The sequence below is a fragment of the Rhipicephalus microplus genome, chromosome 1, assembly GCF_043290135.1.
Source record: "Rhipicephalus microplus isolate Deutch F79 chromosome 1, USDA_Rmic, whole genome shotgun sequence".
In the NCBI taxonomy this organism is placed as follows: Eukaryota; Metazoa; Arthropoda; class Arachnida; order Ixodida; family Ixodidae; genus Rhipicephalus; species Rhipicephalus microplus.
Genome location: NC_134700.1, coordinates 141,534,734 through 141,556,859, shown reverse-complemented (window position 1 = coordinate 141,556,859; position 22,126 = coordinate 141,534,734).

Sequence of the window (22,126 nt, the reverse complement as noted above, 5' to 3'; positions counted from 1 at the left end):
TATGTCCGCGATAACTGCCACCGGGTGCGTTCTGAAGCGTAGCAGAATTTGCACGAGGTCTTGGTATAAGTTGTCACCCTTTTGGAGGCAGTCATTAAGGGACTTGCATCCTTTGGCATGTGACGAAGCGTCAAACACCACTCTCATTTTCGTCGTCAGTGCTTGTTCACGCATGACTTCCTTGTGCGGCATGTAATATAATTTCGGCACCTCTGCAGGTACGTCACTGACTACTTCGGCGTGTCCTGCCCTCAAGTACTCCCTTATGGTATGGTCATACGTTTCGAGCAGTCCTTTTCTGGAGTTGAGACGGTTGACAAGCTTGTCCAGTCGAGTAACGGCTACTTGCCTGTTGCTTGCAAGCTTGAAATTATCCTTCCTATGGAGGGTCACTTCATATCTTCCGTTTTTAAAGCTAATCGTTTGCTCAAAATGCCTCAAGACGTTGCTCATTTCAGGTGGCTTGTTTATCGTGTCCGTAATTCCTATGTTTTCAAGTTCCCAAAAGGAGCGCAAAATCTCGTCGGAATCGGTAGCTTGGGCTTTTAGCACTCACACCATCATTTGTGAAGTAGTTACGCGGGACACCAAGTGTGATGTGCTTCCCTGGAAGGTCCATCCAAGCTTGTAGTTCAGTGCGATCAATGATTCTTTGCCTTCGCACCGTGAAACTTCGCCGGTGAACACTTTCCACATCTGATCGGACCCGATAAGTACGCTGATGCCACTCTTAGTTATGATAGATGGATGTTGGAGCTCATCGGCAACATCGTTTCCCAGCTTCTTGAAAGACGCAACGAAGGCTACTTCCATTGCAGTCTCTGCGATGTTTTGGCAGATGCTTGGGATCTCTATTGCAGTTAAGACTATTTCCGCGTCGGAAAACTGGCTTCGCAGTCGTAGTTCTACTATGCGACGCCTCTTAGCCTCTTGGTCCGGTGTATTTGCGAAAGTATTGAAGGCTATTCGAGTTGCTCCCACGCTTTTCAGCTTGAGGTGCTTGGACAGATCTTCAGTTACGAAAGTCCTCTGACTGCCACCATCGAAAACGCCTCGTATGTGGCGGCAGGTGTCATCATTGATGGCCCATGCTCTGAAAGTCTGAAGAAAAACGGAAGTGGTAGAGTCTTCCTTGACGGGTCTTCTTCCAAGTCATGCACAGACTGTCGTAGTTTTTTCGTAGTTCTTGTTAGCATAGTTTGACTTTCGCGAACACCTATCGGGATCGCACATGCTTGTAGCGTGTCGAGCTTGGCATCTGGAGCAGGTAATCCTCTTTTTGCAGTCCCGTGCCCGATGTCCTTTGGTGGTGCAGCGGAAACACCTTTTGTCGTTGGAAAGCAGTTCCTTCTTCTGCGTCAGTGACAAGTCAGCTGTGCAGGCTTCCGATCCGTGATGGCTGGACGAGCAGAATACGCAGTTGTCCTTTTTTTCTCGTACCGAGTTGCTGTGAAGCACAGATGACGTCGGTTTTCCGCACCGTGAGTACGTCGAATGACTGACCACGGGGAGTGTTCCATGTTCTCGTCCTTTGGCGTCCTTAAAATCACTCTTCTCCAGGCTTTCCAGCTCGATACACAGGAAGTTGAGCACACGGTTCAGTCCCACGGGTGTATCTTCAGCTCTCGAGTCATATGCCAACTGGACGGCACATGATCGATGATACTGCACGACTATATCCTGTGGAAGAGCACGCAGTAGGATGTCGCAGAGCATTGACGAAAATGACGACTTGTGCACACCCAAAGTCTCTAAGCCTCGGATATTCACGAGAACTTAATCGTACAACCTGCGTAGCGTTTTGGTGTCAGTCGATGAACGGACAGGGCTTAACATCCGTAGCTTGGCAAAATATTCTTGCTCCAGGCGCGTCTTGTCCCCAAATCGCTTCTGTAGCATTGTGATGGCGTTACTGTAGCAACTTTCTGTCATCGGAAGGCCCGCAATTACTGATGCAGCGTCTCCTTTGAGATATAGTCGCAGGTAATGAAACTTCTCTGTGGCAGTGATGCGATTGCTACTATGAACAATTTGGTAAAATTGTTCCCCAAATTCGGTCCACTTGCATAGGTCTCCGAAAAAAGGAGCTATTGTCAGTTTGGGCAATTTAACTCCACTTCCGTCTGATGGTGCTACGACTGTCTGGGCAACTGTTTCTTGAGTTCCGGTCGATGTCCTTAGCATGCGATCTTTTTTGCTGAGAATCTCAGCGAGAAGGCGCGTAGCAACGTCCTCGTATGGTAAGACAGCGTTATACTCGACCTCGAACTCGTCGTCAGGTATATGCGGCTCAATCTCGTTGTTCAGGTTTTAGGCTCTTCGTTATTAGCCTTCAGCCTCTCATATATGGAGTTGAGCTGGTCATAGCAGGCAGAGTCTTTAGCGAGGAGCTCACTTGCCTCGTTTAAAATCCTCGTGTTTCGTGCTCGCCGCGACGTCCGCTTCGACTTCAGTCGCTCCATGCCGCGGCAGTTGACTGGTAGCCGTCCGTAGGGTCCTGGTTTTCAATCCTGGTTCTTCGGCACCAATGCTTAGACGATGGCGTTCCAGACACTGCGATCAGACTCAACTCCGTCTTTAAGGTATAAGGCAAAAAAATACTTGTTTATTCAACTGCGTTCGGATGATGATGATGAAAAACATTTATTGTAAAAGAGAGAGGTACGGGGCCAAAGCATGACCCTGCTACATGGTCGGCGTCCTTAGTCCGGGACACCGCATGACGAGGCCCCTACTCGCGCCCGTCTCACCAGAGCCCGTTGAGACTCTAGTGATGAGCTGTCGAGGAGGGCAGTCTCCCATGCCTCTCGGGAAGGGGTAGGGGAAGGGGGTAGGTGGGGATTTTTCGGACATGCCCATACCATGTGGAAGATATCACACGTCTCCCCACAGTGTGGGCACCGCCCTTCTGTGTTCGCATCGAAATGCTTTAGGATTGCAGGACAGAGTAGAGTACCTGTCTGCAGGCGCCTTAGAGTTCGCTCTTCCGCCTTACTCAGCCCCTTTGCAGGAGCCGGGTAAAGGCGGTGAGTGTCACGATAATAGGTGAGAATTTCTTTGAACCGCAGCAGCGGTGTATTGGCATCCGAGTCATAAGAGCCAAGGTGAGGAGCCCGGTGGGTAAGCGCTCGGGCGGCCGCGTCAGCGGCCTCATTACCTCGTAAGCCCTGATGGCCAGGAGCCCATACGATGCGTTTCGGGGCTGCATCAGCGAGAGCCCGTTTTAGAATTTCGCTGGCTAGGGGGGATATCTCTCCTACCAAGTAATGAGTACATGCTTTCCAGGAGTCCGTGATGATAACTTTCGAGTTGGGGTCCGCAGCCGCAAGCGCTATCGCGACTTCCTCAGCGCGCTCTGGATTTTGTGCTCGGAACGAGAGCACATTGACATGCTTTTCCCGGTGAACTACAGAGGCCGTGTAAAATCCCGTGGGCGAAGGCCCTGCTATATCTACGTAGAATACACCAGGTCGGGAGCCGTGTTGCCTCTCAAGCGTGCGAGCCCGCGCCTGTCTTCTGCTTTCGTGCGTGTGCTTATCCATGTTACTGGGGAGTGGAGCGACCGAGAGCATATGCCGCCATAGTTCCGGAATACGCTCCGCCTCCTCTGCAGTGCAAGTGTGCTGTATATGTAAGCGGTTTAGCAGGCGGCGCCCGGGAGCCGTCTGCACGAGCCGCGTATATTGATTCATAAGGTGGGCCTCCCGCAACTCCTGGTAGGAGTTGAGCACACCTAACGCCCTCAGTTTGGCGTTGGAAGTGGCCACCGGGAGATCCAGAGCTCGTTTAGTAGCCTTACGAATGATGGCATCTATTCTTTCGTCTTCTCGTTCACCTCGGGAGTGCCACGCGCACAAGGAGCGCTGACCATGTATGTCAATGTGACGCGCTATTAGCAACACACGCAGGCTGTCACCAAAAACTGCCGGCCGCACAAGCTGGTACTTTTCTGACTCGTATGTAAGAACACAACGTTCATTTGGTAATTTTGTACGCCATAGTGAACTGACATACGGCATACCTTTTTACTAGGTTGTATCAGTATTAAATGCGAAGTATTTCGTAGCTAAATTCGGCGACTTTGAGCGTATCTATCTATCTATCTATCTATCTATCTATCTATCTATCTATCTATCTATCTATCTATCTATCTATCTATCTATCTATCTATCTATCTATCTATCTATCTATCTTGCCACCTACGACTTTAGCTCTCCTGGCCGTTTCGGTATAAGGCAAAAAAATACTTGTTTATTTAACGGCGTTCGGAAGCGCTCTGCTGTCACTTGAGCGTCCTCGCGTCCCTCGCTCGCGCTCTTCTCCTTTGTCGTTTCCTTGTCCCAGCCCAGAACGTGAAAAATAATCAACAGCTATATGACTTCTCGGGACGACAAGAGACACCGACAAGCTGAGACAAGTAGTTGCTGCGCCACTAAAACTTCTTGTGCTTACATAAAAAGTGGATATGTAGAAAACATAGTTGATCGCTGTGCCCTAATTGTTAATTTAACACCAACGTGATTCGTGTAAATTAATTTTGCGTTTTTAGAGCAGTAGCGCCGCACCTCTCACGGACAGTCGACCGAGGGAAAAGTAGAGTGGCGTGAGGCTCGTGGTGACGTGAAATAGAAGACGTCATTGCTCTTGGCCGGCCAGGACGTGTGAGCTACATCGCTACTGCCAGCACCAACGTCCCAATAAAACTGTGACTACGGCATGGCTTCGTCAGCCACCGTCATGTTTTCCTGCACGGTATGTGACGACTACAAACACATGGACATGCCACCAGCGCTGCTCCGCTGCTACTGAGCTGTGCGGTCATGTCTCAATCAGCTTCAGTTTTGCAACCACACTTCGACCCACCACTTTCATCTTTCTAGACCTCTAGCCTGAAATAATTGTTCAAGGACTTCTAGGTGGAATGCAGCTGAATAGCATCTGGCTCCACTAATTTATGATCGAAGACCTCGAGTACCACCTACCACATGACGTCTTGTGACGTCTCACCTAATTACTGTTACGACAAACCTCGAGATGTTGGGCTCTGTTTATATGGCATTGAGCCCCAACCTGTGCTACAGACCAACCGCAGTGCGCATGGCCATTTTTAATCAGCCTTCATGCCTTTTTCCTGTCTAAAATGACTGGCTACATCAGGAACGGAGGCCGTCCTTTCCTGTCAATCGACACGTCGGCTGAGAGACCCACAACGCTGAAGTCCGTGGCTCCTCCTTCCGATGTACCGGGTTTCTTCCAGACTCAGTGGCGCGTCTCTTCATCACGGCCAATAATATGTCCTTATACCTGCCTGTATAAAGTCTTCCTCTGCAGCACTTATTGCCACTGGCTCTGATGACACCGAAATGCAGCACTTACTACGGAAATGCATATCTTCTGCTTGAGGTAGGAGTCCTCTGTTGCTGCATCTGCAGACATTGGTCATTGAGTGACAGTAATGGACCTAGCTCATTCACCAGTGCTGTATGTGCTTTTACTAATAATTATGGAAGGTCTCGACAACACTTACACTGAGACGCAGAGTCTGCTGTCACGCCCACCACTGTCAAGTTGGTCGACATACTGGTGCTTGCCACTCAAGCACCAGTCGACGGCCAACTGTACCATCACCCCTCCACCATATCAAGTCGCAGAGAGATTTTGGCCGTGCTGTTTGCGAATGATTCATCTGCCCTTATCCATAACCGACGCAAACAAGCTTTTCCGAAATCCTGCCATACTGAAAACCCAGGCACCACCCTTTAAACTTCCCATTGCAAGGTGCTTTGTATCATTTCTTTAACACAGGCTTCATCAACTTTACCCGCCCCGCACAATGCATGGGACACACAAAAATAGTTTTGTACTATCAGCAGATGCATTGGGGTCGGCGCTTAGGAATCCACAACGCCACACGACTAATGATACGTCAATCACGTCATTCACACCATCAGCACCAACAACTCATCCTAACACCACTGCTCTGTCTCTTTCACGCCGTCACTCCACCTTTCGAATTCAGTCCCAGGGTGTGCCCACCAAGTTTGCGCGTTGCAGTGGCCTGTGCCTCCGGTGCTTCGGGCTCGTTGTACAGAGACGTTGCTTGGAACCCTATTCCCTTCCACGTCACCAGTTTCTCAGCTGCTTTAACCCTTAGCATGTTAAACGTGAACCTTGCCTTCTTTGCGGTTTTAAGTGCCGCACACCAGAACTATAACAGACATCATGCATTTCACTATGCGTACTCGATCTTCCCTGAAGTAGCTTGTAGACCTACCTCTGAAGTGCATACTCTCGGTTTTACTTGATTATTTTTGTATGCGTCTTTCAAATCCCTTAGTACGCTGAATGGGGAGCCGATTAGCACCGTGCCACTTGCAGCCAGTAGACAAAAGAAAAATATTACTGCATCTTCATGAAAGGAACAATTATGAGTAGGTGAATTATTGGCACCGTTCGGCGTCACTGTCAGTAACTCGTCACATTGCCTATTCACATATGTAAATAATAAAGAAAGCACTGTACAGTTCAATACAATGTAAATTACTCACCAATAGCATGCCTTGTTAAGTTGAGAATTCAGCTTTGCCTTGGATTCTCTAGGGGTTCAATAAAGTACAGCCACTGGTTCATCTATAGGATCTTGCCTGAAATTAGCACAGACGAAGTTTATGCACGGCTTCCTCGTGACTTTCAGTTGTTCTCATACAAGAGGCATCGTAGATCGTATGGAAACGTCATTTACTGCACAAGCCATTCAGCGTTCCCGTTCACCCCCCGCCTTCGCGCCCTCAATTACAACTAAGCTTGGCACTTTGGCCACTTTGCCACTACTTTCAGCGCCCTTATATCTGGAGTAGCTTAACGTCATTGAGAGCATCTGCGCTGCACAACTGACGACGAACGATGTAAAAGGCTAGACCCAGTGGTGCTTCAGGCCTTAATAAATAGCTGCGTATTTCTATGGTCCACTGCGAAAGACGTTGACAGACTATAGTCTTTTGATCAGAGGGTACTGCGTGAGTCTCGGTGCCATGTAGCAGTATTGTGAAGATGAATGGATGGATGAATGAAGTTTATTCGGTTCTTTGGAACGTGCTTTAGCATGTTGCTGGCCACTCCCACATGAGAAAAGAAAGACAGTCTCTCTGCTGCGTCGCGGGCGCGATGAAACGCCCGTAGCTGTTGTTCAAGTCCGGAGCTTGCAATCGTACCCTCCGATTTGGACGGCGTGATGACTTTCCCTTAGCGTAACGTGGAGCGTCCCAAGAGTTTGCGTTCTAAGGTAGCTATATCGTGGCAGTAGGAACATGTATTAGTTGGCTGTATTTTGGGGTAAATTTTATTCAATAGCGTGGGATTAGGGTACGGCCCTAATCCCGCGCTTGAGTGTAAGCCTAAGCGTCCGAGCCTTAGGTCTGCTTAGTTTTTTTTTGTGTGGTAGAGGGTATTGTCTCCACGCCATGTAAAAATGTTTTGTCAATTCATTATACGAGATGTGAGGGTCACGGTTGTCTAAGGCATCAGTGCCGCGCCCCCCGACAGCTACGTGGTTTACTACAGTCCTCGTACAGCTATGTGGGCTGACTCGTTGAGATTGGGCGGGGCTCCTTGAATGCGTCCCATATGAGCTGGGAACCAAACGAGTGTGTGTGGCTCGATGTCTTCGGCCCGAAGAATTCGCAAAGCTGGTTCCGATATTGTTCCCCTGGCAAATGGTCGGACCGCTGATCTCGAGTCGCTGTAAATTGTGACCTCCTGTTATCCAACAAGGTCAAAACAATCGCCCCTTGCTCTGATATTTCAGCCACCGTAATCCGGACTATTGTCAAGTTGGTGGTATCACCCTCGTGGTTGACGCTAACTGCCGCATACGCCTTCCCCTCAGGATATCGGGCCTCATCGACGATAGAGCAGTCCCCGCCATGTTCTTGAGCTCTTTGTAGTAGAGCCTTTACCCTGGCCCGCCTTCTACTCTCGTTATGCTCTGGGTGGACATTTCGCGGGATGCAGGCAACGATGATTTGTTCTCGTTGTTGCAAGGAATGCGACAGAAGTGAAACTAGATTTCCATCGGTGGAATACCCAGCTTCCGCAGGATGTTTCTACCGCAATGCGCGGTGGACAGCCTGGCGAATGGCGCTTTCTCCTGTGCCTCTCTGATTTCTTCCAGCGTGTTGTGCATGCCGAGACGGAACAGTCTATCCGTGCTTGTGTACACGGTGAGTCCGAGAGCACTGTTTATGTCCTTACTGATTAGCGTGTTGTGCTTGTCACAATTCGATTTCTGCCAGTTGTGCATGGCTGCAACATAGATGAAATGACACATCAGAAGGGAGTGCGCCAACTTTACGAGGTTATCTTCTCCAAGTCCATCTTGCCTATTGGTAGCCCTTATTAGTGTGACGGCATCGCCAGTCTTTCTGGCGAGACTCGTGACCGCCAGGCGATTGAAGCCGTTCGACTGGATGTTCATACATAGAACCCGGAGGGAGTCGACCCTGGGGATCGAGCTTCCCTCATCTGCCCTAAGAGTGATGTCAGTATCCTCTAATGGCATCCACACTCTTGGTTTAGGGCCCCTGCGCTTGGGCCTGTACAGAAGCTGTTCCAATTTCTGTAGCGAGCACCGAAGACCAGTCGGTTTAAGGTTTAAGTTTCCGTGGTCTCAATAGTTTCCTGTCACATAGCCTGTATTCATCCGTTGCTGCCACCGGTACAGCATATGGTGATGTCATCAGCATAGATGGTACCAATAATGCCATCCACTTCGGAGACTCTTTGAGACAGACCGATCATGATGAGGTTAAAGAGGGTCGGGGATAGTACTGAGCCTTGTAGCGTCCCTCTAAAGTCAAGTTCTACCGGATCCTAAACAAGATCACCCATCGTGAGTATAGCCTCTCTCTCAGTCAAAAATGATTCAATGTAGCCATGGAAGCGCCTGCCAAGCCCAAGGTTTGAGATCTAACTCGGCACGAACTGTTGCAGAACGTTATGAAATGCCCTCTGCAAGTCCAGTCCCAGTATAGCTCTTATGTCCCTTGTTATCGTATCAACCACTTGTTATTTGCTTAGTTTCATGGCGTCTTGCGTCGAGAGGCCCGCCCTGATGCCTATCATATTGTGGGAATAAATGTCGCGTTCCTACAGGTACCGTGTAACCTTGTTCAGAATAGCATGTTTCATTTTATTTTATTTCAAGTTCTCCTATTACATGAAAATACACAACACTGGTTAGACCCATAGCCACTGGCTAGTAGGAGGTCTAAATAAATATGCATTTAAAGGAACAGATTCTGTTAACAAAGCAGATATTTTATAAGTACACTTCAATCATACAAGAAAAAAAGAAAAAAATCGAAACAAAATATAAGAAGGAAACACATTTGTGATAAGTCATTTTCAGTATCTTGCAGCATTGTTCCATGCAAACAACGGATTGTTTGTATACAATACATCAAATACATAAAAGTGCATATACCATGTCAAGTATGATTTTGTTAGACATATAATCTATACATAACGAAGTGGAGATTACAACGAAGTGTGTGTTAGTGTACCTGTTCATTCTTCTGCAGAAAGTATTTTTAAGAGCACAGAAAAAACTTTTGCTTTCTTTTATTTGGCATGGTATATCATTCCAGACCTTTACTCCAGCAGCATGGTCAGCCACCTCACCTATGCATGATGTCAGGTAGAAGGCATGAGGTTGCCGAGACTGTGAGATTTGCCCGGTTTGGGGTTGAGGATGGTGGTGGTCGTCTTCTACATCTCTGGGACACCGCCACTCTTCCACACCTGGTTGACAATATCCATCAGATATTCCACAGACCGGTCACCCAGGTTTCTCAAAGCCTTGTTGGTGATCTTATCAGGACCTGGGGCTGACCTGCCATTTAAGTCATGCAATGCCTGCCTGATCTCCTCGCTTCCAAATTATGCGTCCAGAACTGCGTTAGCACCTCCTCGGTAAATGGGAGCCGGGGGTGGCGGGACGAAAGCGATTAGCAAGTACTTCCCGATCACTTCTGCCAGTACCTGATTGTCTGAGGATTCTTGCTTAGTTGCATGAAGTGTGCGAGTCGGCGTGCACCTCTGGTTCAGTTTTATGTTAGTGTCTTCCAACAGCTGCTTTAGGAGGTTCCAAAGGCCTGCCCTGTGCATTTTCCCGTCTACCGAATTGCAAATATTGTCCCATTGTTTTTAGGGAGGAACACACAGTGTTCACCAATGCTTTTGTTCACCTCGGCAATCTTCTTGCGAAGCCCGCGATTGAGGCCCTGCCCTTTCCACTTGGCCAGAAGGAACTGTTTGGCTTTAAAAAAATGAGCCACTCAGCTGCCCATCTTTTTTACAGGCACGTCCGTGGTGCCTTCCTTAGTGGTAGCCAGGATGTCGTCTCTTATCGGCGCCATCCAGAGTTCGAGGTCTAGTTTCTCCTCATCCTCAGAACTTTATGTTTCTTACTATGTGAAACAAGTTCCAGTTGGTCAGTCTGAACTTACGTGGTCTAGTCTGTTCTATTTGCAGAACAATAGTGAGGAGGCGATGGTCGCTGCGAAAGTCCACGTTGAGGTTAGACCACTTGACTTCGACCACGTTCCGGACAAAGGTGAGGTCTGGTGTCGTGTCCCTAGTGGACGAAGTACCACATCTTGTAAGGAACGTAGTGTCTGCTACGAGTACTTCGTCCTGGTTCAACACCTTCCTCCACAAGTACTCCCCCTTACGAGTGTCGTACAGATAGCCCCAAGCATGCTAGGGTGCATTAAAGTCACCCCCCCCCCCGCTATAATCACCGGGTGAACCTCTAGACGGCCTTGGATAGAAGGGCCTTGAATCGCTGTCTGAAGTCCTTAGGGCTGCTGTACACACTGAGAATGAAAATACTTTCTTTATAAATGGATCAAGGGATGATTTCTATCATGATGTGCTCAATTTTGCGTGAACCCATAACAAGAGCGTGAATGACGTGGGCCATTTTGTTGCTTATAAGAGCCCCAACGCCTCTTCCTTTTTCTTTGTGACAGAGCGTTAACAGAGTAGCGTAACGCTATTCGTTTAAGTTTCTTGCAAGATTATGACGTGTGGTTTTTCGAAATGTGAGCAAATAATTTGCTGCAGAGGGTTCCTCTCTTGAAGAAACCCCCTTCAGTTCCACTGCCACATTATGAATGCACTAGTTCGGGCAGCCATTCTGTTGCTGCGGTGACTGGGCCGTCGGATTATTTGTTGTCGGCAGTGGCATTGCTCTGAGACCTACGACAGGTGCGATGACGTTTTCTAGAAATGACTCTATCTTGGAAAACCGCTGATTTTGCCTTTCCTCTATGGCTAGTATGTTGCCCTACATGTGCGAGCCCGTCTCGACTAGTTGTTTTATGCTCTTGCTGAGTGAAGACAACATTTAGTGGATCTCTGATCGAGCTCTACACGAAGCTTCGTCCTATTCGCCAACTATGGCCCTCTCTTTGGCCGTCCTCTCCATCTTGCAAGCCTCAACTTTGGCCATTTCCGTAAAGTTAGTTCACGCGGCGACGGCATTCACGAGCTGTTGTCCTCCTTCCACTCCTAATCTCAGATGTCTCAGCCGTAAGTCTGGCTATGGTGTCCCTCATTTCTTTTTTTCGCGTTCAACTTATGCTAGCAACTTGTTATCCCTTTGGTGGCGGACCCTGCGTTACCTTTTCCGATGCACCTTTGACGGACATGGCCCACCCATGATGGCTGGCCCCGGTGTTGCTTATCTCCAGACCGAGATCTTGTCGTCTGGAATGACACCTGTACTTCTCGATAACGGGAGCTGGAGCATCCCGTGGATCGGAACCTGGATGCGGTTGTGTTGCAGGGGCTCCCTCTAGAACGGGACCGCCCTGTGGACGACGATTTGGATCCGTGTCTGGTGCGGGAGCGTCCCCTGAAGTGGGGGCGTCTCTTGGAACAGGAGCGCGTGTATTGCCAGCTCCCCCTGCATTCTCGGTAAAATAGCCGCCAGACCATGTCGCCACTGTCCTTGCTTCCAGAAGCTTCTGCCGTCTTCTCCAATCTTCGTCTCCTCACGACATATGAAATCTGGTACCGTTGCTAGCAGACTTTGTCTGCCGTTATGTGCGGACCTCCACGCAACTTGCAATCTGGGACGAATTGATGGTGATCGCCCAGGTTCTTAGCCCCACAACCTCTGATCACTGTTTATTTGGGACTTAGGCAAACGTCAGCTTGATGACCAAGCCTTCCACATGTGTAGCAGTTGTCAGCCTGCTTGTGATACAGAAAGCACGGCACTAGCACTGGGCCATAACGCACAAACTTCGGCACTTTCAAACCATTAAAAACCACATGCCAATATCCTTAATTCTCTTCGCCCTTAACGCCAAGTGGTTTTTGAATTCACGATGTTTCTTTCAAGGTCTATCGGGCCGTCACTCAGCGAAATGCCTCTATTTACCCCTTTGCACGTCGAATGCGGGGAAGCCTCATCAGCATTCACTTCATAGATTTCGCTCGCCACTTCTATTGTTTTAATCCTAGTATACCTTGAGGAGTTCTCCCAGTCTGTTGTGCTGAACACGACAATAGTCTGGTGCAAGTTTTGGCAGATGACGACACTGGTAGCCTTGGCTTCGTCAATCACTGATGCCTTCACTATTGTTATAGGCACCCCCGGCAATGCAGTTTACGAGATCTGATGGTAGCGCCAGAACACACAGCCTAGCGGGTAGGCGCAGCAAAACCGAGTCTTCCAATGCGTAGCCTAGCGAGTAGACACAGCAAAACCGAACTTGCACGTTCATATCATTTTCTTTTTTAGTTGTGAGCAAGTGGTCATGGCTGAATATGTAAGCGCCCAGGAAGTGTTCTTTGTAAACGTGCCAAAAAGGGCAGTGACACTTCGGCGTGTCACTGTGTTCAGCGAGCGTTCCATTTTCTTAGTATCCCTGGCGGTCCGTACCAACAATGCTGAGGCGGCCCAACGAGCTTCGTTGCGCCTTCTGGTTCACTGTCGGGTGCCTCTACCCACGGTCCTCACTCCAACCTTAGAAACGTCAAGCCCATCCCTAAGGGTGAAGTACAACATTCGCGTCTTCCTTTTTAGTTTTGATCGCAGAGTCACTGGTAGGTAGCAGGATTTTAGCAAGCCTTGCAAGACAGCGACTTTTCGTTCATAGCATCGCATTGCCAACGCAGCGTAAATGAAACTTCATTCTTTTGAACTACGTACGCATACGTTGTCTAAATAAGGAGACACACTGCCTAAACTTATGCATTTATGTTCTGCCTCAAATATGCGTCAACTTTTTTTGTTGATTGACATAGCTCACAAGTATCAACGCAGCCACCAGATCAAAATGGTTGGTCGTTTAACAAGAGGAAGGAATTTTTTCGCGTCGGATCGCTGCCTTCATGAAGCATTCTTCAGGTTGCGCAGGAGAGCCCAACTTCTTACTGCACTCTTTTCAGCTCGGGACGACTTTAAGCTCTCCCATAGTAGAGTACCCTGTGCTCTAAATTGTTACCCCCTTTTTCTACCCCCCCACCCAACATCAGAGCATGTCGTCAACAAAGGAGTGCCACAGAGCAGCATGCTAAGCCAGACGATGTCTAGTGCAGTCATGATGGAGCTCCTATATAACCTTCCATTTAAAATTAGATGTTCAGTATACGAAGAATATATTAGTATAAAGACGCCTGCACTATTGTTTTCGGGTATCCAACCTACATACATACATACATACACAGACAGATAGATAGATAGATAGATAGATAGATAGACAGACAGACAGACATATAGATAGATAGATAAATAGATAGATAGATAGATAGATATACAGACAGACAGACAGACAGACATATAGATAGATAGATAGATAGATAGATAGATAGATAGATAGATAGACAGATAGATAGATAGATAGATAGATAGATAGATAGATAGATAGATAGATAGATAGACAGATAGATGCCAAGTATTAGTGAACCCAAGGCTAAAACTGCCTTGGGTTCACTAATACTTGGCATTTGAAACGTGGGCTTTTTCTAGATAACCTCCATTTGTAATCACTACAGAATCTTTACAATGAATTAGTGGAGCCTATACAGCATGCAGGGTCACTGTATCCTGAATACGACATACTAGGTACGCTGGCGCCTTACAGTACTGTGTCGTGACGCGCATCGCCTTACACAGTGCACTGTTTGATTGGCTTGTGAGGGGTCGCCATGCTTGCGTCGTTTCTCGCTACGAACGATTGATATGGTCAGCGGTGTGGAACAACTTGGTGGTAGCAGGTCTTTAGTTGAGGCAAAGCGACGCACTGTTTAGACTGAGTGGACGACAATTGCGTTCGCCCGCGAGATTTTTCTAGTTACCAAGAATGTTGTCCTTTACAATTGTAGTAGAATATTGTTATCATTTATTACTGCAACTTTAGTTGACAATGTATTGAAAGTGTCTGTTTTTCTCCTTGCCTTTATGACAGATCCTTTCTTGTTTACTTGTTACTACGTCATAATAATCATTAGGTACAAATAGTGCCTGCCATTTTTTGTATACAATGATCTTTGTTTCTCTCTCTCTTTGTGTACAACGGATTTATCATGTGTATGCGGTCGGCCATTTCTCCTTTTCAGAATTTTGTAAGAGAGAAAGAAAACACTACAAAAACTCATTATCTATCTTAAGTATCTCGATCGCAGTACGAACACCTTTTCATTAATATGTGTATAACTACCTTATCCTGGCAATATTTGAAAAGCCAAGTTTCTTCACATATCAAAGGCGATTGCTGATAGGATACTGCTAGTCCGAAAGAAAGTGTGCAAGTGTGTCTTTAAATGATCAAAATAACGTAATGCGAACGGAAAACCCTGAAATGTTAGGTGAATATAAATATTTCTTACTTAATAACAATGCACAACATATACCCCGAATTAAGAGAAACGTGACAAACTCATCGGCACACAAAGCACATAATGTCTATAAAAAAGGTGTTTCATCAGGCTTCAGCCAATAGTTTCTGCAATGCGGGCTCCTACAAAATCCGCAGGAAAGCGTTACCGTGTTACACAAAGCACTCCTGCCTGAGAGCATGTCACGAGTCAGTTTTATTCTGTGAACATGTATGTGGTCCACTTTGCCCAAACCTCCATTGCGCACCACTACAACGAGGCATGCACGTGAAAGAAGAAGCTTCACTTACTGAAGAGCTACAAAACCAAGTTTTGCGCACGTGAAAGACCTCAATGAACTAACGAACACGTAGAAGAAAAATAAATCGTTAGCCATGTGGTAGTCGACGTCCCAATGGATACCACGAGCTTTGTTGCTGCATGCTGCTTGTCCTGCAATAGCCAGAAGACCAGCCGTTGACAGCCTATTAGAGGGGAAATCGGTCCCGAGCCTCTCATTCGTCCCTTGTGGCTGAACGCCGGGCCTATAAATACGAATGAATCCCTGGGGAGAGATCTTTCCGTGAACAGAAATCGACTGGATGACTTTTCTCGGGAACGCGTGAACTTCAACGCAATACTTTAGTTTTGCGTTTCATTCTTCTTTAAGTTCTCGTGGTTAGACCAAAGCTTTCCTCTTATTCCACTGCGTGGTGTGGTTATTTAGACATGTTTTATTGCGGTAATATGTTACATAAGAACAGCACTAAACCCCTGTATTTTTTATGATTAATTTACGATTTATTTTTGGACTGCACTTGTGCAGAAACAGCTCTCAGCAAGCACCTAAAAGCACCCGAAATTGTATCGAGTTAACCGAGCACAAAAGTGAATCGATGCAACACAGAAATAGAATGTGTGATGCCTCGTGGTGTGGAAGTATAGTTATGTACAATATCAGTGACGTGGTTTCTGCGATTTAGCTGTGCTTTTCCTTCAACAGCAACAATTATTTCGGAAAGCTTACCATGTTGCAGCCCCTTAAATCGGCATTCCCACACAACAACGAATGGCAAGCTGTTCACAAATCTCTTCGTGTTGCCGGCACTAAAGTCACGTGACAGGAGTTGAAGTATGGAGGCGCACGCACCGCTCACCGACGTAGAAGGGTGGACGGCAACGGAAAGCGAAGCGTCAATGTGTACGGTCGTTGCTATAACGGTGCACAAAAGAGAATAATAAACTATGAAGAGGCGCGAAGGGTTTGAGATGTTTTGTTGCTAAGGAAACTCAATTCCTATCAAGCCCGTCTGAATTCCCTGTTAATATCCTAACCGCAAATTGCGAACGTTGACTCTCAAATCCAAATCTAATACCAAAACCTGTTTGTAGATTTATTTGTCCATGCTTACTATAAATTGATCATACTGTATCCTATTAGTCATTTCAATTTACATCTGTTTCCATGTTTTATTTCAAATGCTATACAAAATGGTTTGGTTTCTGCATTGCTAAACTAACCTGTGTGGGAGAAGCCTGGACAAGGACAACTATCTTTTATAATGCAAGCGGTACCAGCTTTTCTGTAAAGTCGTAATAAAGAAGTCACATTTTCGCCGCAAGGGCGAAGCAATTAATGCGATGGCAGTGCCTTTGAATGTGCCGCGGAGAGCTGCAAGCAGATTAAAACGTACAGAGCGCTGCTCACGAACAAATGACGCACGAAAGTAACACACACAGGACGAGAGCGAACTAACAATGTCCACCATCGACACTTAACGTGCTGTTTGAACAAAAACGACACACGAAACGTCTTCGCAGGTAAAGATGAGTGCCCAGTAACAAGTGTCCCAGTTTTTATACTTCGCAGTGTATCAGAAGCGCGCTCTCTTCGTGAACGGGGCCTGTGTAGCGAGCGAATTGACCATTGTGGACTCTGAAAACTACACAATCCTTCCGGCCAGAGCCGAAGGCAACTCCCCACCGAACGATAAGCGCCCACGTGCCGTAGCTGATGACTGCCGGCAGCGCCCGCAAGGTGCACTGCTCTGCGAGTGTGTGCATTTGCACTCAATCCTTGCGCTCCGCAAGCGCTGCAAAGCCTACAGGAGGCCGAGCCGCGCAAGGCCAACTAATATTTTCGTGCGTTTTGTGAGTGTTTCTTACATCAAGCTTTATACTATAAGAACTACTCGGTTGTTTTCACAGTGCTTTGCAATACCAAATGAAGATCGTTTCATGGGATACATTTCGCCATCCGCTACTGCCCGCAAAAAAAAGACGAAGATCCCACGTAACTTGGGAATCAATGCTATGCAAGGTGACTCTGTTGTAATTTTTTATTGAGTGAAGCATTATGAAGGGACGCTAAATATATGCAAGAAATTGGATAGTCAACACTAGAACCAGCATTGGCTTTTCACGAACATTTGCCTCTTCTTGCAAAGTATTTCGAAGACTCTAATTTAAGGCAGTGATCGCGAGGGCGCCCAAACGTAGGCGAATTAGTAGATAGATAGATAGATAGATAGATAGATAGATAGATAGATACATAGATACATAGATAGGTTGACGGATAGATAGATAGATAGATAGATAGATACATAGATAGGTTGACGGATAGATAGATAGATAGATAGACAGATAGATAGATAGATAGATAGATAGATACATAGATTGGTTGACGGATAGATAGATAGATAGATAGTTAGATAGACAGATAGATAGATAGATAGATAGATAGATAGATAGATAGATAGATAGATAGATAGATAGATAGATAAACAGACAGGCAGACGGGATGCTGGATGGACGGATAGACAGACGGACGGACGGATGGACAGACAGACACACAGCTGGACGGGCAGACGGACGGATAGGCAGAAAGACAGACGGACGGATGGATGGACGCACAAATATACGTACGTACGTACGTACGGATGGACGAACGGACGGACGGACAGACAGACAGACAGACAAAGACAGGTGGACGGACAGATGGACAGACCAACGGACGGACTGACAGACAGATGGATGGACGGATACATAGATAGATAGATAGATAGATAGATAGATAGATAGATAGATAGATAGATAGATATAGATGCTCAAAGTGGTTGCAGTACGCAAAGAAATTGATTTTAAAAACCATTGACAGTATAACCACCAGAGTTAATTTTTAAAGTGTGCTTTGTTCTTGAGAGCAAGAATATCCACAGAGGACCCTAAAACCTTTACCTCTTAGCCTGCATTCCATTAGGATTCCAGTGAAAACAATGAATGATAACATGCCAATGAATAAACTGACACTCGCGGCATATGATACTCAAAACGTTGTTGGAAAGAGAGTCCGACGTTGACATGGGAGAAAAACTGTGTGAATGAAATTCGAAAGGGTATTTTGATTTTTAAGATAAATAATATTATTTGATATTTTGCCTAAACGGCGATTTCATTCCCGACACCGTTCACCCTAATCCCAAAAGATGGTTTGGTGGAATTACTCTCAGAATGCTTTTTCTCACACGACCGCCTTCGGATTAAGCCTTCTGTCTGCCCTCCTGATCCTAATTTTTCATTCAGGAAACAGTGCTGGATCCGTTAGCGCGGGGAACAAGACACCGTTACCTTGTTCGACCGATAACTTCATTGACACAGCGGCACAATACACGTCCTTTCTTTTCATTGCCGCCTAGCTTTTAGCATCTCAGGGTGTTGCAGTGTACGTATGGCGCTGTCGAACTTCGCAGTAAATCAGATTGAAGCTTTCACTCACTGATTTTAAACGTGGCGAGGTTCTGGCAGCAACTGGACGCGAGGAATTTCGCGCGTTCGTGCACCCTCTTGACACGCAGCGCCGCTTGTGGCATCTGAGTGCAGTCATCACATGTGCGGCCAGCCTCTCTCGTACGGTATTCACGCGCTCAGCACACTAGGCAGTATATTTTTAGACACTGTACTCGTTCTCCTGCGCTGCACGCTCGAGGCACTCTAACGCAACGCCTCCAAAATACCATTCACCAATTTTCTTGCGCAGAACATCAAATTATTTGTTCACTCTCTCCACGTGCAACATTATTGTCTTTCGACGACATTTGCAGATTACATGCAGATAAGGGGCCAATTTTTTTATTCTTTGAGCTTTCATATATACAAAAAAAGTCATAGCTTTACCGGAAAGGCGAAGCAATGAACGCGATAGCAACGGATTGAAATGCCATGCGCAGAGTTGAAAAGAGGAAGGCACAGTGATGCCTGGGGAGCGCGTCGGTGCGAAATGCAGCATGTCGCATTTTACGAAAAAAGGGAGACACAGTGTTGTCTCGGTAACACATCGGCGCGAAATGCAGCATGTCGCATTTCGCACCGGTTGCGACCGGGCAGCATTGACAGACGCTGGTGGCGCCTGGCATAAGACTATAGAGTGCTCGCGTTTCGCTTACGTAGCGTCGCGGTGCCCAGCGTGCGTGCGCGTCAACGCTACATTGCAGTATATGGGCCCTTCGTGATGCGCTCCTGGCTGTTTTGCTAGCTTCACATATACCAAATTTGGTGTTACGTGACATCTATGGATTGCAAAATTTATGGCTGGTGCAAGAATGATAATTCTGACACGTGTGTCATGTAACAACATGACAGTATACCACGCTGATAGCGTGCTCGCAGCCGTTTCGCTAGCTCCACATATACCAAGTTTGGTATTACGTGACGTGAATAGATGAAGAAGGTAAATGACACATCCAAACATGATAAACATAACATGGAAGTCATGTGCGGCCTCATTTACCTCCAACTTGCAACGTTGTGCTGACTTTAAGGTGACATATCAACATCGATTCCCACTGTACATGAGATCTGCCAATTTTCCCAACTGTCTTTCAGTTGTGTTTTAAAAAATACACGGAAGAAAAGGAAATATATCAAAATAAAAACTAAGAAGGATGGACAAAAATCATTTGTCACAGCAGCGTCAAGTGATTGAACGCTGACCTGGTGAGCCCATAATAATTCAATATAGCAAGCATTCTGTGCAATGTGAAAACGATTGCTTTCAATTGAGTCCACTATCATTCGACTTATTTCTCCCTATACTGACGCAACCCTCTATTGCTTGCTTGAGTGTTTCCCAGATTGCAAAAAAAGTTCAAAACTTCAGCCTCCGTGTTTTGTAAAGCATTCAGCCAATCAATACAAAATAGCCTTGCTGTTAGTACTTCTGTTGTAGTGCGTACATGTAGAATAAATCTAGGAGGCACATCTTGAAGAATGCTCCTGCTCTAGAATAGTGAAACTAGATTACCTTCAGTGTTGTTTGTAAAAACCTGGACCTTAGATTAAGCAAACACCGCTTGAGAGACCATGCAGCCATATTGTCAAACGAACGAGCCGGTTTTCATTACGCGTAACGTTCTGCTGTGCAGCCTCAAGTGTACATACAAGGGGCAGCAGATTGGAAGGGACGATCTCTCAAGCTTGGCCCTACTGCAAGCTTCTGCGCGGGCCCGAGGGTGCCATCGTCGCATGCGTTGTTCAATTATTACTTATGCGGGCGTCGGCGCTGAATCGAGAAGGGCTTCGCACTAATTTGGAGCGAGCCACTGGAGATGAGAGTCGACGCGCCCAAACGGGTACGAATGAAAATGCTTACCCATTCCTGTGTGGTGCCGGTGCACCAGCGTTTTTATCTTCCGTGTTTGGGAAAAGAAGCAGAGTTGAAGCTATTGTTTACTATTCGCAAAATGCGGTACTAACGCGAACTATGACTAACACAGCTGTAATAAATGCGAAAATGACTTATGTATTTGCAAATGCAAAATCAACAAACTAAATGTGGAAACCTAGCAAATTGTGATTGATTCCTAAAACAAAGGAAACTTGTACTCAACTGAATCTCATGGAGGAAAAAGAAATAGAGCAGATTGGTTGCGATAACTAAACTATGAATTACGTGATCTTTGAAAGGACATACTACAGATGATCTCAGTTATTAGAAAGACATTTTTTTTGTGGAAAACGGTGATATAGAAAAAACTAAGGTTAACTTACAAAATTACGGCAACGGACATTGTTACACCAGCATTGTTCATGTGCCATGTCTCCACAATAAGAAGTTGGTGTGTGTTTTTTTTAAAGATCCCCGGGCGAGTTAATTAATATTCAATAAAATTTAAATAGTGTGAAATAGATGGAACACACTAAAACGCTCAGACTCGGCGTTCTGCGTTTGTATATTTCTGCGTGTTCTGTGTTTTCTATGCTGTTTTAATCTTTTGTGTATATGTACCTAGTGACGTACGTGTACGGCCTCCGCAATAATATGTTTGTGGTTGAACATATTCGAAAAAAACTCCCAAGCATTTCCCCGAGGGTGAACATGGTTAAGTGCGAATGCACGGGGTGATGCTATAAGGGGGAGTAAAGTTAAAATTCGTTGGCATTCGCCAGTGATCTAACGTAAACTCCCTCGTGTGATCACATTGCGATTCCCGTGAACCATTAAACCCTCTCGGGAAATCTTAGTGAATTTACGCGTATATGTGAGAGTGATTTCGCACTAAAATGATGTTTATGTCCACGGCCCGCTTTGCCTGATTGCGCTCAGCATCACGGGCCCTTCGCCGCGCTGCCTTGTCTTCAACCGGCGCGACATCTTCAACGACGCGTGCAATGCGCGCATTCGATTGCGTTATACTCGTTGTTGGAGGTGTCGCAGTCGAAGTTGATGCCTGCGATGGATCCATAATTATGACGGCTTGCCGATCTCGAGCAAGTCGTGGTGGGCGCGCAGCCATGGAGCAGAGGGCGGAGCGTGCGCAATCACGTGGTGTGTGACGTCGCTGTGCCGTTGCTACAGACGCTCCTCTCCGCTCTTCTCCGCTCCTCACGCCGTTGCTAGGGGAGAGGAGGAGGCTCATCGCGGACTGCGGATTCAGGGTCGCTTATAAAGTGCATTCGCACTTAAAAGGTATGCGTAGATCTATCACTGCAGCAAAGTCAGATTGTTGAGGGGTTGTGTAGAGATCGGTAACATATTGTAATCTATCAAAACACAGTAATCCCCAGGAGGTGCATGAAACATGCAAGGGTTTAAAACACGCCAAGCCTGCGCGGAAGGCGCAGCACAGTAGAGTGGCCTTTCAGAGCCTTTTCTAAACACTCACTTGGTAACTGCTACAAGCACACTTGCAGGGTACCCACTACAGCATTAATAATAATAATTTTCGGGTAGTATGCTGAC